The sequence below is a fragment of the Pungitius pungitius genome, chromosome 6, assembly GCF_949316345.1.
Source record: "Pungitius pungitius chromosome 6, fPunPun2.1, whole genome shotgun sequence".
Classification (NCBI taxonomy): Eukaryota; Metazoa; Chordata; class Actinopteri; order Perciformes; family Gasterosteidae; genus Pungitius; species Pungitius pungitius.
Genome location: NC_084905.1, coordinates 7,169,731 through 7,182,951, shown reverse-complemented (window position 1 = coordinate 7,182,951; position 13,221 = coordinate 7,169,731). Strand labels below are relative to the sequence as shown.

At 41.9% G+C, this 13,221-nt stretch overlaps 29 non-coding genes across 29 annotated transcripts; all 29 read right to left on the bottom strand.

Annotated features, from left to right (window-relative positions):
- Positions 1–96: 96 nt before the first annotated feature.
- trnam-cau (transfer RNA methionine (anticodon CAU)) lies at positions 97–169 on the bottom strand. Its single transcript has one exon. It is a non-coding gene; the product is annotated as a tRNA-Met (tRNA).
- Positions 170–676: 507 nt separating this feature from the next.
- Positions 677–748, bottom strand: trnaq-cug (transfer RNA glutamine (anticodon CUG)). The gene has a single exon. It is a non-coding gene; the product is annotated as a tRNA-Gln (tRNA).
- Positions 749–907: 159 nt separating this feature from the next.
- On the bottom strand, positions 908–980 carry trnam-cau (transfer RNA methionine (anticodon CAU)). Its single transcript has one exon. It is a non-coding gene; the product is annotated as a tRNA-Met (tRNA).
- A 507-nt stretch (positions 981–1,487) lies between these two features.
- Positions 1,488–1,559, bottom strand: trnaq-cug (transfer RNA glutamine (anticodon CUG)). Its single transcript has one exon. It is a non-coding gene; the product is annotated as a tRNA-Gln (tRNA).
- A 159-nt stretch (positions 1,560–1,718) lies between these two features.
- On the bottom strand, positions 1,719–1,791 carry trnam-cau (transfer RNA methionine (anticodon CAU)). Its single transcript has one exon. It is a non-coding gene; the product is annotated as a tRNA-Met (tRNA).
- Positions 1,792–2,298: 507 nt separating this feature from the next.
- On the bottom strand, positions 2,299–2,370 carry trnaq-cug (transfer RNA glutamine (anticodon CUG)). Its single transcript has one exon. It is a non-coding gene; the product is annotated as a tRNA-Gln (tRNA).
- Positions 2,371–2,529: 159 nt separating this feature from the next.
- Positions 2,530–2,602, bottom strand: trnam-cau (transfer RNA methionine (anticodon CAU)). Its single transcript has one exon. It is a non-coding gene; the product is annotated as a tRNA-Met (tRNA).
- A 507-nt stretch (positions 2,603–3,109) lies between these two features.
- On the bottom strand, positions 3,110–3,181 carry trnaq-cug (transfer RNA glutamine (anticodon CUG)). The gene has a single exon. It is a non-coding gene; the product is annotated as a tRNA-Gln (tRNA).
- A 159-nt stretch (positions 3,182–3,340) lies between these two features.
- On the bottom strand, positions 3,341–3,413 carry trnam-cau (transfer RNA methionine (anticodon CAU)). The gene has a single exon. It is a non-coding gene; the product is annotated as a tRNA-Met (tRNA).
- Positions 3,414–3,920: 507 nt separating this feature from the next.
- Positions 3,921–3,992, bottom strand: trnaq-cug (transfer RNA glutamine (anticodon CUG)). Its single transcript has one exon. It is a non-coding gene; the product is annotated as a tRNA-Gln (tRNA).
- A 159-nt stretch (positions 3,993–4,151) lies between these two features.
- On the bottom strand, positions 4,152–4,224 carry trnam-cau (transfer RNA methionine (anticodon CAU)). The gene has a single exon. It is a non-coding gene; the product is annotated as a tRNA-Met (tRNA).
- Positions 4,225–4,955: 731 nt separating this feature from the next.
- Positions 4,956–5,028, bottom strand: trnam-cau (transfer RNA methionine (anticodon CAU)). Its single transcript has one exon. It is a non-coding gene; the product is annotated as a tRNA-Met (tRNA).
- Positions 5,029–5,535: 507 nt separating this feature from the next.
- Positions 5,536–5,607, bottom strand: trnaq-cug (transfer RNA glutamine (anticodon CUG)). The gene has a single exon. It is a non-coding gene; the product is annotated as a tRNA-Gln (tRNA).
- A 159-nt stretch (positions 5,608–5,766) lies between these two features.
- On the bottom strand, positions 5,767–5,839 carry trnam-cau (transfer RNA methionine (anticodon CAU)). The gene has a single exon. It is a non-coding gene; the product is annotated as a tRNA-Met (tRNA).
- A 752-nt stretch (positions 5,840–6,591) lies between these two features.
- Positions 6,592–6,664, bottom strand: trnam-cau (transfer RNA methionine (anticodon CAU)). The gene has a single exon. It is a non-coding gene; the product is annotated as a tRNA-Met (tRNA).
- A 507-nt stretch (positions 6,665–7,171) lies between these two features.
- On the bottom strand, positions 7,172–7,243 carry trnaq-cug (transfer RNA glutamine (anticodon CUG)). Its single transcript has one exon. It is a non-coding gene; the product is annotated as a tRNA-Gln (tRNA).
- Positions 7,244–7,402: 159 nt separating this feature from the next.
- trnam-cau (transfer RNA methionine (anticodon CAU)) lies at positions 7,403–7,475 on the bottom strand. Its single transcript has one exon. It is a non-coding gene; the product is annotated as a tRNA-Met (tRNA).
- Positions 7,476–7,982: 507 nt separating this feature from the next.
- trnaq-cug (transfer RNA glutamine (anticodon CUG)) lies at positions 7,983–8,054 on the bottom strand. The gene has a single exon. It is a non-coding gene; the product is annotated as a tRNA-Gln (tRNA).
- Positions 8,055–8,213: 159 nt separating this feature from the next.
- Positions 8,214–8,286, bottom strand: trnam-cau (transfer RNA methionine (anticodon CAU)). Its single transcript has one exon. It is a non-coding gene; the product is annotated as a tRNA-Met (tRNA).
- A 513-nt stretch (positions 8,287–8,799) lies between these two features.
- Positions 8,800–8,871, bottom strand: trnaq-cug (transfer RNA glutamine (anticodon CUG)). Its single transcript has one exon. It is a non-coding gene; the product is annotated as a tRNA-Gln (tRNA).
- Positions 8,872–9,030: 159 nt separating this feature from the next.
- On the bottom strand, positions 9,031–9,103 carry trnam-cau (transfer RNA methionine (anticodon CAU)). The gene has a single exon. It is a non-coding gene; the product is annotated as a tRNA-Met (tRNA).
- Positions 9,104–9,855: 752 nt separating this feature from the next.
- Positions 9,856–9,929, bottom strand: trnam-cau (transfer RNA methionine (anticodon CAU)). The gene has a single exon. It is a non-coding gene; the product is annotated as a tRNA-Met (tRNA).
- A 506-nt stretch (positions 9,930–10,435) lies between these two features.
- trnaq-cug (transfer RNA glutamine (anticodon CUG)) lies at positions 10,436–10,507 on the bottom strand. Its single transcript has one exon. It is a non-coding gene; the product is annotated as a tRNA-Gln (tRNA).
- Positions 10,508–10,666: 159 nt separating this feature from the next.
- trnam-cau (transfer RNA methionine (anticodon CAU)) lies at positions 10,667–10,739 on the bottom strand. Its single transcript has one exon. It is a non-coding gene; the product is annotated as a tRNA-Met (tRNA).
- A 731-nt stretch (positions 10,740–11,470) lies between these two features.
- On the bottom strand, positions 11,471–11,543 carry trnam-cau (transfer RNA methionine (anticodon CAU)). The gene has a single exon. It is a non-coding gene; the product is annotated as a tRNA-Met (tRNA).
- Positions 11,544–12,050: 507 nt separating this feature from the next.
- On the bottom strand, positions 12,051–12,122 carry trnaq-cug (transfer RNA glutamine (anticodon CUG)). The gene has a single exon. It is a non-coding gene; the product is annotated as a tRNA-Gln (tRNA).
- A 159-nt stretch (positions 12,123–12,281) lies between these two features.
- On the bottom strand, positions 12,282–12,354 carry trnam-cau (transfer RNA methionine (anticodon CAU)). The gene has a single exon. It is a non-coding gene; the product is annotated as a tRNA-Met (tRNA).
- A 507-nt stretch (positions 12,355–12,861) lies between these two features.
- trnaq-cug (transfer RNA glutamine (anticodon CUG)) lies at positions 12,862–12,933 on the bottom strand. Its single transcript has one exon. It is a non-coding gene; the product is annotated as a tRNA-Gln (tRNA).
- Positions 12,934–13,092: 159 nt separating this feature from the next.
- On the bottom strand, positions 13,093–13,165 carry trnam-cau (transfer RNA methionine (anticodon CAU)). Its single transcript has one exon. It is a non-coding gene; the product is annotated as a tRNA-Met (tRNA).
- Between the last annotated feature and the right edge of the window lie 56 nt (positions 13,166–13,221).

Genomic DNA, 13,221 nt, shown 5'->3' with positions numbered 1-13,221 from the left:
AAATCTATTGGACTGTTTCATTGCTGACAGAAGGAAACTTACGTAGCATTTGTGTGTGCAGGCATAACAAAATTGAGGAAAGAGCGTTAAAATCACTGCCCCGTGTGAGGGTCGAACTCACGACCTTCAGATTATGAGACTGACGCGCTGCCTACTGCGCCAACGAGGCACGAAAAGTACTTCATCTACACATTTCAAGTGTATGAGCTCAATTTGTTTCAATTACAATAAAGTCAAGATCAGCAAGGTGTAATAAGATTCATAGACAGATATCTCAAATGGCTTTTCCCAGGACTTGACACCTCAAACATTACAGGTGAACCCCCTATTGGTGTTACAGGGAGTAATTTATCTAGCTTCAATGTTTTTATGTGTCAATTGATCACCTTTTGTCTTGTTTTCGATTGCCTTTTCTCTTTTATCTCAAATGTGTTTCATTATGAAATGTTTTTGGATTGGCCGTTTTTCTGTATTTGGTCAACTAAATCATTTGAATGAAGTTGTGCCATGCCGAGTGGAAAGATTCTGTTACCTCAATTTAACACCCGAGGGTTCCCAGAATCTTTGAGTTTTCTCCATGGCAAGTCTCCAACCTTAAACGCAGCAAATTGGCCCTGCAGGTAAGAATTCTAACCAAAGACTCAAGATTGCACCACTCCAAACTGCTAAACGATTAAGGTTCCACCCAGACTTGAACTCGGATTACTGGATTCAGAGTCCAGAGTGCTAACCATTACACCATGGAACCCCAGGTAGACAAATCAACTGCCCACCTCACCTGGTCTGCGTGAGGTGCCAGATGTCCAGCATCAAATCTATTGGACTGTTTCATTGCTGACAGAAGGAAACTTACGTAGCATTTGTGTGTGCAGGCATAACAAAATTGAGAAAAGAGCGTTAAAATCACTGCCCCGTGTGAGGGTCGAACTCACGACCTTCAGATTATGAGACTGACGCGCTGCCTACTGCGCCAACGAGGCCCGAAAAGGACTTTATGTACACATTTCAAGTGTATGAGCTCAATTTGTTTCAATTACAATAAAGTCAAGAGCAGCAAGGTGTAATAAGATTCATAGACAGATATCTCAAATGGCTTTTCCCTGGACTTGACACCTCAAACATTACAGATGAACGCCCTATTGGTGTTACAGAGACTAATATATCTGGCTTCAATGTTTTTATGTGTCAATTGATCACCTTTTGTCTTGTTTTCGATTGCCTTTTCTCTTTTATCTCAAATGTGTTTCATAATTAAACGTTTTTGGAATGACCGTTTTTCTGTATTTGGTCAACTAAATCATTTGAATGAAGTTGTGCCATGCCGAGTGGAAAGATTCTGTTATCTCAATTTAACACCCGAGGGTTCCCAGAATCTTTGAGTTTTCTCCATGGGAAGTCTCCAACCTTAAACGCAGCAAATTGGCCCTGCAGGTAAGAATTCTAACCAAAGACTCAAGATTGCACCACTACAAAAAGCCAAACAATAAAGGTTCCACCGAGACTTGAACTCGGATTACTGGATTCAGAGTCCAGAGTGCTAACCATTACACCATGGAACCCCAGGTAGACAAATAAACTGCCCACCTCGCCTGGTCTGCGTGAGGTGCCAGATCTCCAGCATCAAATCTATTGGACTGTTTCATTGCTGACAGAAGGAAACTTACGTAGCATTTGTGTGTGCAGGCATAACAAAATTGAGGAAAGAGCGTTAAAATCACTGCCCCGTGTGAGGGTCGAACTCACGACCTTCAGATTATGAGACTGACGCGCTGCCTACTGCGCCAACGAGGCACGAAAAGTACTTCATGTACACATTTCAAGTGTATGAGCTCAATTTGTTTCAATTACAATAAAGTCAAGATCAGCAAGGTGTAATAAGATTCATAGACAGATATCTCAAATGGCTTTTCCCAGGACTTGACACCTCAAACATTACAGGTGAACCCCCTATTGGTGTTACAGGGAGTAATTTATCTAGCTTCAATGTTTTTATGTGTCAATTGATCACCTTTTGTCTTGTTTTCGATTGCCTTTTCTCTTTTATCTCAAATGTGTTTCATTATGAAATGTTTTTGGATTGGCCGTTTTTCTGTATTTGGTCAACTAAATCATTTGAATGAAGTTGTGCCATGCCGAGTGGAAAGATTCTGTTACCTCAATTTAACACCCGAGGGTTCCCAGAATCTTTGAGTTTTCTCCATGGCAAGTCTCCAACCTTAAACGCAGCAAATTGGCCCTGCAGGTAAGAATTCTAACCAAAGACTCAAGATTGCACCACTCCAAACTGCTAAACGATTAAGGTTCCACCCAGACTTGAACTCGGATTACTGGATTCAGAGTCCAGAGTGCTAACCATTACACCATGGAACCCCAGGTAGACAAATCAACTGCCCACCTCACCTGGTCTGCGTGAGGTGCCAGATGTCCAGCATCAAATCTATTGGACTGTTTCATTGCTGACAGAAGGAAACTTACGTAGCATTTGTGTGTGCAGGCATAACAAAATTGAGAAAAGAGCGTTAAAATCACTGCCCCGTGTGAGGGTCGAACTCACGACCTTCAGATTATGAGACTGACGCGCTGCCTACTGCGCCACCGAGGCCCGAAAAGGACTTTATGTACACATTTCAAGTGTATGAGCTCAATTTGTTTCAATTACAATAAAGTCAAGAGCAGCAAGGTGTAATAAGATTCATAGACAGATATCTCAAATGGCTTTTCCCTGGACTTGACACCTCAAACATTACAGATGAACGCCCTATTGGTGTTACAGAGACTAATATATCTGGCTTCAATGTTTTTATGTGTCAATTGATCACCTTTTGTCTTGTTTTCGATTGCCTTTTCTCTTTTATCTCAAATGTGTTTCATAATTAAACGTTTTTGGAATGACCGTTTTTCTGTATTTGGTCAACTAAATCATTTGAATGAAGTTGTGCCATGCCGAGTGGAAAGATTCTGTTATCTCAATTTAACACCCGAGGGTTCCCAGAATCTTTGAGTTTTCTCCATGGGAAGTCTCCAACCTTAAACGCAGCAAATTGGCCCTGCAGGTAAGAATTCTAACCAAAGACTCAAGATTGCACCACTACAAAAAGCCAAACAATAAAGGTTCCACCGAGACTTGAACTCGGATTACTGGATTCAGAGTCCAGAGTGCTAACCATTACACCATGGAACCCCAGGTAGACAAATAAACTGCCCACCTCGCCTGGTCTGCGTGAGGTGCCAGATCTCCAGCATCAAATCTATTGGACTGTTTCATTGCTGACAGAAGGAAACTTACGTAGCATTTGTGTGTGCAGGCATAACAAAATTGAGGAAAGAGCGTTAAAATCACTGCCCCGTGTGAGGGTCGAACTCACGACCTTCAGATTATGAGACTGACGCGCTGCCTACTGCGCCAACGAGGCACGAAAAGTACTTCATGTACACATTTCAAGTGTATGAGCTCAATTTGTTTCAATTACAATAAAGTCAAGATCAGCAAGGTGTAATAAGATTCATAGACAGATATCTCAAATGGCTTTTCCCAGGACTTGACACCTCAAACATTACAGGTGAACCCCCTATTGGTGTTACAGGGAGTAATTTATCTAGCTTCAATGTTTTTATGTGTCAATTGATCACCTTTTGTCTTGTTTTCGATTGCCTTTTCTCTTTTATCTCAAATGTGTTTCATTATGAAATGTTTTTGGATTGGCCGTTTTTCTGTATTTGGTCAACTAAATCATTTGAATGAAGTTGTGCCATGCCGAGTGGAAAGATTCTGTTACCTCAATTTAACACCCGAGGGTTCCCAGAATCTTTGAGTTTTCTCCATGGCAAGTCTCCAACCTTAAACGCAGCAAATTGGCCCTGCAGGTAAGAATTCTAACCAAAGACTCAAGATTGCACCACTCCAAACTGCTAAACGATTAAGGTTCCACCGAGACTTGAACTCGGATTACTGGATTCAGAGTCCAGAGTGCTAACCATTACACCATGGAACCCCAGGTAGACAAATCAACTGCCCACCTCACCTGGTCTGCGTGAGGTGCCAGATGTCCAGCATCAAATCTATTGGACTGTTTCATTGCTGACAGAAGGAAACTTACGTAGCATTTGTGTGTGCAGGCATAACAAAATTGAGGAAAGAGCGTTAAAATCACTGCCCCGTGTGAGGGTCGAACTCACGGCCTTCAGATTATGAGACTGACGCGCTGCTTACTGCGCCAACGAGGCCCGAAAAGGACTTTATGTACACATTTCAAGTGTATGAGCTCAATTTGTTTCAATTACAATAAAGTCAAGATCAGCAAGGTGTAATAAGATTCATAGACAGATATCTCAAATGGCTTTTCCCTGGACTTGACACCTCAAACATTAAAGATGAACGCCCTATTGGTGTTACAGGGACTAATATATCTGGCTTCAATGTTTTTATGTGTCAATTGATCACCTTTTGTCTTGTTTTCGATTGCCTTTTCTCTTTTATCTCAAATGTGTTTCATTATGAAATGTTTTTGGATTGGCCGTTTTTCTGTATTTGGTCAACTAAATCATTTGAATGAAGTTGTGCCATGCCGAGTGGAAAGATTCTGTTACCTCAATTTATCACCCGAGGGTTCCCAGAATCTCTGAGTTTTCTCCATGGCAAGTCTCCAACCTTAAACGCAGCAAATTGGCCCTGCAGGTAAGAATTCTAACCAAAGACTCAAGATTGCACCACTACAAACTGCTAAACGATTAAGGTTCCACCGAGACTTGAACTCGGATTACTGGATTCAGAGTGCTAACCATTACACCATGGAACCCCAGGTAGACAAATCAACTGCCCACCTCACCTGGTCTGCGTGAGGTGCCAGATGTCCAGCATCAAATCTATTGGACTGTTTCATTGCTGACAGAAGGAAACTTACGTAGCATTTGTGTGTGCAGGCATAACAAAATTGAGGAAAGAACGTTAAAATCACTGCCCCGTGTGAGGGTCGAACTCACGGCCTTCAGATTATGAGACTGACGCGCTGCCTACTGCGCCAACGAGGCCCGAAAAGGACTTTATGTACACATTTCAAGTGTATGAGCTCAATTTGTTTCAATTACAATAAAGTCAAGATCAGCAAGGTGTAATAAGATTCATAGACAGATATCTCAAATGGCTTTTCCCAGGACTTGACACCTCAAACATTAAAGATGAACGCCCTATTGGTGTTACAGGGACTAATATATCTGGCTTCAATGTTTTTATGTGTCAATTGATCACCTTTTGTCTTGTTATCGATTGCCTTATCTCTTTTATCTCAAATGTGTTTCATAATGAAACGTTTTTGGATTGGCCGTTTTTCTGTATTTGGTCAACTAAATCATTTTAATGAAGTTGTGCCATGCCGAGTGGAAAGATTCTGTTACCTCAATTTAACACCCGAGGGTTCCCAGAATCTTTGAGTTTTCTCCATGGGAAGTCTCCAACCTTAAACGCAGCAAATTGGCCCTGCAGGTAAGAATTCTAACCAAAGACTCAAGATTGCACCACTACAAAAAGCCAAACAATTAAGGTTCCACCGAGACTTGAACTCGGATTACTGGATTCAGAGTCCAGAGTGCTAACCATTACACCATGGAACCCCAGGTAGACAAATCAACTGCCCACCTCACCTGGTCTGCGTGAGGTGCCAGATGTCCAGCATCAAATCTATTGGACTGTTTCATTGCTGACAGAAGGAAACTTACGTAGCATTTGTGTGTGCAGGCATAACAAAATTGAGGAAAGAACGTTAAAATCACTGCCCCGTGTGAGGGTCGAACTCACGGCCTTCAGATTATGAGACTGACGCGCTGCCTACTGCGCCAACGAGGCCCGAAAAGGACTTTATGTACACATTTCAAGTGTATGAGCTCAATTTGTTTCAATTACAATAAAGTCAAGAGCAGCAAGGTGTAATAAGATTCATAGACAGATATCTCAAATGGCTTTTCCCTGGACTTGACACCTCAAACATTAAAGATGAACGCCCTATTGGTGTTACAGGGACTAATATATCTGGCTTCAATGTTTTTATGTGTCAATTGATCACCTTTTGTCTTGTTTTCGATTGCCTTTTCTCTTTTATCTCAAATGTGTTTCATAATGAAACGTTTTTGGATTGGCTGTTTTTCTGTATTTGGTCAACTAAATCATTTGAATGAAGTTGTGCCATGCCGAGTGGAAAGATTCTGTTACCTCAATTTAACATTAACACCCGAGGGTTCCCAGAATCTCTGAGTTTTCTCCATGGCAAGTCTCCAACCTTAAACGCAGCAAATTGGCCCTGCAGGTAAAAATTCTAACCAGGTAAGAATTCTAACCAAAGACTCAAGATTGCACCACTACAAACTGCTAAACGATTAAGGTTCCACCGAGACTTGAACTGGATTCAGAGTCCAGAGTGCTAACCATTACACCATGGAACCCCAGGTAGACAAATAAACTGCCCACCTCACCTGGTCTGCGTGAGGTGCCAGATCTCCAGCATCAAATCTATTGGACTGTTTCATTGCTGACAGAAGGAAACTTACGTAGCATTTGTGTGTGCAGGCATAACAAAATTGAGAAAAGAGCGTTAAAATCACTGCCCCGTGTGAGGGTCGAACTCACGACCTTCAGATTATGAGACTGACGCGCTGCCTACTGCGCCAACGAGACCCGAAAAGGACTTTATGTACACATTTCAAGTGTATGAGCTCAATTTGTTTCAATTACAATAAAGTCAAGAGCAGCAAGGTGTAATAAGATTCATAGACAGATATCTCAAATGGCTTTTCCCTGGACTTGACACCTCAAACATTACAGATGAACGCCCTATTGGTGTTACAGAGACTAATATATCTGGCTTCAATGTTTTTATGTGTCAATTGATCACCTTTTGTCTTGTTTTCGATTGCCTTTTCTCTTTTATCTCAAATGTGTTTCATTATGAAATGTTTTTGGATTGGCCGTTTTTCTGTATTTGGTCAACTAAATCATTTGAATGAAGTTGTGCCATGCCGAGTGGAAAGATTCTGTTACCTCAATTTAACACCCGAGGGTTCCCAGAATCTTTGAGTTTTCTCCATGGGAAGTCTCCAACCTTAAACGCAGCAAATTGGCCCTGCAGGTAAGAATTCTAACCAAAGACTCAAGATTGCACCACTACAAAAAGCCAAACAATTAAGGTTCCACCGAGACTTGAACTCGGATTACTGGATTCAGAGTCCAGAGTGCTAACCATTACACCATGGAACCCCAGGTAGACAAATAAACTGCCCACCTCACCTGGTCTGCGTGAGGTGCCAGATCTCCAGCATCAAATCTATTGGACTGTTTCATTGCTGACAGAAGGAAACTTACGTAGCATTTGTGTGTGCAGGCATAACAAAATTGAGGAAAGAGCGTTAAAATCACTGCCCCGTGTGAGGGTCGAACTCACGGCCTTCAGATTATGAGACTGACGCGCTGCCTACTGCGCCAACGAGGCCCGAAAAGGACTTTATGTACACATTTCAAGTGTATGAGCTCAATTTGTTTCAATTACAATAAAGTCAAAATCAGCAAGGTGTAATAAGATTCATAGACAGATATCTCAAATGGCTTTTCCCTGGACTTGACACCTCAAACATTAAAGATGAACGCCCTATTGGTGTTACAGGGACTAATATATCTGGCTTCAATGTTTTTATGTGTCAATTGATCACCTTTTGTCTTGTTTTCGATTGCCTTTTCTCTTTTATCTCAAATGTGTTTCATTATGAAATGTTTTTGGATTGGCCGTTTTTCTGTATTTGGTCAACTAAATCATTTGAATGAAGTTGTGCCATGCCGAGTGGAAAGATTCTGTTTCCTCAATTTAACACCCGAGGGTTCCCAGAATCTCTGAGTTTTCTCCATGGCAAGTCCCCAACCTTAAACGCAGCAAATTGGCCGTGCAGGTAAGAATTCTAACCAAAGACTCAAGATTGCACCACTACAAACAGCTAAACGATTAAGGTTCCACCGAGACTTGAACTCGGATTACTGGATTCAGAGTCCAGAGTGCTAACCATTACACCATGGAACCCCAGGTAGACAAATAAACTGCCCACCTCACCTGGTCTGCGTGAGGTGCCAGATCTCCAGCATCAAATCTATTGGACTGTTTCATTGCTGACAGAAGGAAACTTACGTAGCATTTGTGTGTGCAGGCATAACAAAATTGAGGAAAGAGCGTTAAAATCACTGCCCCGTGTGAGGGTCGAACTCACGGCCTTCAGATTATGAGACTGACGCGCTGCCTACTGCGCCAACGAGGCCCGAAAAGGACTTTATGTACACATTTCAAGTGTATGAGCTCAATTTGTTTCAATTACAATAAAGTCAAGATCAGCAAGGTGTAATAAGATTCATAGACAGATATCTCAAATGGCTTTTCCCTGGACTTGACACCTCAAACATTAAAGATGAACGCCCTATTGGTGTTACAGGGACTAATATATCTGGCTTCAATGTTTTTATGTGTCAATTGATCACCTTTTGTCTTGTTTTCGATTGCCTTTCCTCTTTTATCTCAAATGTGTTTCATAATGAAACGTTTTTGGATTGGCCGTTTTTCTGTATTTGGTCAACTAAATCATTTGAATGAAGTTGTGCCATGCCGAGTTGAAAGATTCTGTTACCTCAATTTAACATTAACACCCGAGGGTTCCCAGAATCTCTGCGTTTTCTCCATGGCAAGTCTCCAACCTTAAACGCAGCAAATTGGCCCTGCAGGTAAGAATTCTAACCAAAGACTCAAGATTGCACCACTACAAACTGCTAAACGATTAAGGTTCCACCGAGACTTGAACTCGGATTACTGGATTCAGAGTCCAGAGTGCTAACCATTACACCATGGAACCCCAGGTAGACAAATAAACTGCCCACCTCACCTGGTCTGCGTGAGGTGCCAGATCTCCAGCATCAAATCTATTGGACTGTTTCATTGCTGACAGAAGGAAACTTACGTAGCATTTGTGTGTGCAGGCATAACAAAATTGAGAAAAGAGCGTTAAAATCACTGCCCCGTGTGAGGGTCGAACTCACGACCTTCAGATTATGAGACTGACGCGCTGCCTACTGCGCCAACGAGGCCCGAAAAGGACTTTATGTACACATTTCAAGTGTATGAGCTCAATTTGTTTCAATTACAATAAAGTCAAGAGCAGCAAGGTGTAATAAGATTCATAGACAGATATCTCAAATGGCTTTTCCCTGGACTTGACACCTCAAACATTACAGATGAACGCCCTATTGGTGTTACAGAGACTAATATATCTGGCTTCAATGTTTTTATGTGTCAATTGATCACCTTTTGTCTTGTTTTCGATTGCCTTTTCTCTTTTATCTCAAATGTGTTTCATTATGAAATGTTTTTGGATTGGCTGTTTTTCTGTATTTGGTCAACTAAATCATTTGAATGAAGTTGTGCCATGCCGAGTGGAAAGATTCTGTTACCTCAATTTAACATTAACACCCGAGGGTTCCCAGAATCTCTGAGTTTTCTCCATGGCAAGTCTCCAACCTTAAACGCAGCAAATTGGCCCTGCAGGTAAAAATTCTAACCAGGTAAGAATTCTAACCAAAGACTCAAGATTGCACCACTACAAACTGCTAAACGATTAAGGTTCCACCGAGACTTGAACTGGATTCAGAGTCCAGAGTGCTAACCATTACACCATGGAACCCCAGGTAGACAAATAAACTGCCCACCTCACCTGGTCTGCGTGAGGTGCCAGATCTCCAGCATCAAATCTATTGGACTGTTTCATTGCTGACAGAAGGAAACTTACGTAGCATTTGTGTGTGCAGGCATAACAAAATTGAGAAAAGAGCGTTAAAATCACTGCCCCGTGTGAGGGTCGAACTCACGACCTTCAGATTATGAGACTGACGCGCTGCCTACTGCGCCAACGAGAGCGGAAAAGGACTTTATGTACACATTTCAAGTGTATGAGCTCAATTTGTTTCAATTACAATAAAGTCAAGATCAGCAAGGTGTAATAAGATTCATAGACAGATATCTCAAATGGCTTTTCCCTGGACTTGACACCTCAAACATTAAAGATGAACGCCCTATTGGTGTTACAGGGACTAATATATCTGGCTTCAATGTTTTTATGTGTCAATTGATCACCTTTTGTCTTGTTTTCGATTGCCTTTTCTCTTTTATCTCAAATGTGTTTCATTATGAAATGTTTTTGGATTGGCCGTTTTTCTGTATTTGGTCACCTAAATCATTTGAATGAAGTTGTGCCATGCCGAGTGGAAAGATTCTGTTACCTCAATTTAACACCCGAGGGTTCCCAGAATCTTTGAGTTTTCTCCATGGGAAGTCTCCAACCTTAAACGCAGCAAATTGGCCCTGCAGGTAAGAATTCTAACCAAAGACTCAAGATTGCACCACTACAAAAAGCCAAACAATTAAGGTTCCACCGAGACTTGAACTCGGATTACTGGATTCAGAGTCCAGAGTGCTAACCATTACACCATGGAACCCCAGGTAGACAAATAAACTGCCCACCTCACCTGGTCTGCGTGAGGTGCCAGATCTCCAGCATCAAATCTATTGGACTGTTTCATTGCTGACAGAAGGAAACTTACGTAGCATTTGTGTGTGCAGGCATAACAAAATTGAGGAAAGAGCGTTAAAATCACTGCCCCGTGTGAGGGTCGAACTCACGGCCTTCAGATTATGAGACTGACGCGCTGCCTACTGCGCCAACGAGGCCCGAAAAGGACTTTATGTACACATTTCAAGTGTATGAGCTCAATTTGTTTCAATTACAATAAAGTCAAGATCAGCAAGGTGTAATAAGATTCATAGACAGATATCTCAAATGGCTTTTCCCTGGACTTGACACCTCAAACATTAAAGATGAACGCCCTATTGGTGTTACAGGGACTAATATATCTGGCTTCAATGTTTTTATGTGTCAATTGATCACCTTTTGTCTTGTTTTCGATTGCCTTTTCTCTTTTATCTCAAATGTGTTTCATTATGAAATGTTTTTGGATTGGCCGTTTTTCTGTATTTGGTCAACTAAATCATTTGAATGAAGTTGTGCCATGCCGAGTGGAAAGATTCTGTTACCTCAATTTAACACCCGAGGGTTCCCAGAATCTCTGAGTTTTCTCCATGGCAAGTCTCCAACCTTAAACGCAGCAAATTGGCCCTGCAGGTAAGAATTCTAACCAAAGACTCAAGATTGCACCACTACAAACTGCTAAACGATTAAGGTTCCACCGAGACTTGAACTCGGATTACTGGATTCAGAGTGCTAACCATTACACCATGGAACCCCAGGTAGACAAATCAACTGCCCACCTCACCTGGTCTGCGTGAGGTGCCAGATGTCCAGCATCAAATCTATTGGACTGTTTCATTGCTGACAGAAGGAAACTTACGTAGCATTTGTGTGTGCAGGCATAACAAAATTGAGGAAAGAGCGTTAAAATCACTGCCCCGTGTGAGGGTCGAACTCACGGCCTTCAGATTATGAGACTGACGCGCTGCCTACTGCGCCAACGAGGCCCGAAAAGGACTTTATGTACACATTTCAAGTGTATGAGCTCAATTTGTTTCAATTACAATAAAGTCAAGATCAGCAAGGTGTAATAAGATTCATAGACAGATATCTCAAATGGCTTTTCCCTGGACTTGACACCTCAAACATTAAAGATGAACGCCCTATTGGTGTTACAGGGACTAATATATCTGGCTTCAATGTTTTTATGTGTCAATTGATCACCTTTTGTCTTGTTTTCGATTGCCTTTTCTCTTTTATCTCAAATGTGTTTCATTATGAAATGTTTTTGGATTGGCCGTTTTTCTGTATTTGGTCAACTAAATCATTTGAATGAAGTTGTGCCATGCCGAGTGGAAAGATTCTGTTACCTCAATTTATCACCCGAGGGTTCCCAGAATCTCTGAGTTTTCTCCATGGCAAGTCTCCAACCTTAAACGCAGCAAATTGGCCCTGCAGGTAAGAATTCTAACCAAAGACTCAAGATTGCACCACTACAAACTGCTAAACGATTAAGGTTCCACCGAGACTTGAACTCGGATTACTGGATTCAGAGTCCAGAGTGCTAACCATTACACCATGGAACCCCAGGTAGACAAATAAACTGCCCACCTCACCTGGTCTGCGTGAGGTGCCAGATCTCCAGCATCAAATCTATTGGACTGTTTCATTGCTGACAGAAGGAAACTTACGTAGCATTTGTGTGTGCAGGCATAACAAAATTGAGGAAAGAGCGTTAAAATCACTGCCCCGTGTGAGGGTCGAACTCACGGCCTTCAGATTATGATACTGAAGCGCTGCCTACTGCGCCAACGAGGCCCGAAAAGGACTTTATGTACACATTTCAAGTGTATGAGCTCAATTTGTTTCAATTACAATAAAGTCAAGATCAGCAAGGTGTAATAAGATTCATAGACAGATATCTCAAATGGCTTTTCCCTGGACTTGACACCTCAAACATTAAAGATGAACGCCCTATTGGTGTTACAGGGACTAATATATCTGGCTTCAATGTTTTTATGTGTCAATTGATCACCTTTTGTCTTGTTTTCGATTGCCTTTTCTCTTTTATCTCAAATGTGTTTCATTATGAAATGTTTTTGGATTGGCCGTTTTTCTGTATTTGGTCACCTAAATCATTTGAATGAAGTTGTGCCATGCCGAGTGGAAAGATTCTGTTACCTCAATTTAACACCCGAGGGTTCCCAGAATCTTTGAGTTTTCTCCATGGGAAGTCTCCAACCTTAAACGCAGCAAATTGGCCCTGCAGGTAAGAATTCTAACCAAAGACTCAAGATTGCACCACTACAAAAAGCCAAACAATTAAGGTTCCACCGAGACTTGAACTCGGATTACTGGATTCAGAGTCCAGAGTGCTAACCATTACACCATGGAACCCCAGGTAGACAAATAAACTGCCCACCTCACCTGGTCTGCGTGAGGTGCCAGATCTCCAGCATCAAATCTATTGGACTGTTTCATTGCTGACAGAAGGAAACTTACGTAGCATTTGTGTGTGCAGGCATAACAAAATTGAGGAAAGAGCGTTAAAATCACTGCCCCGTGTGAGGGTCGAACTCACGGCCTTCAGATTATGAGACTGACGCGCTGCCTACTGCGCCAACGAGGCCCGAAAAGGACTTTATGTACACATTTCAAGTGTATGAGCTCAATTTGTTTCAATTA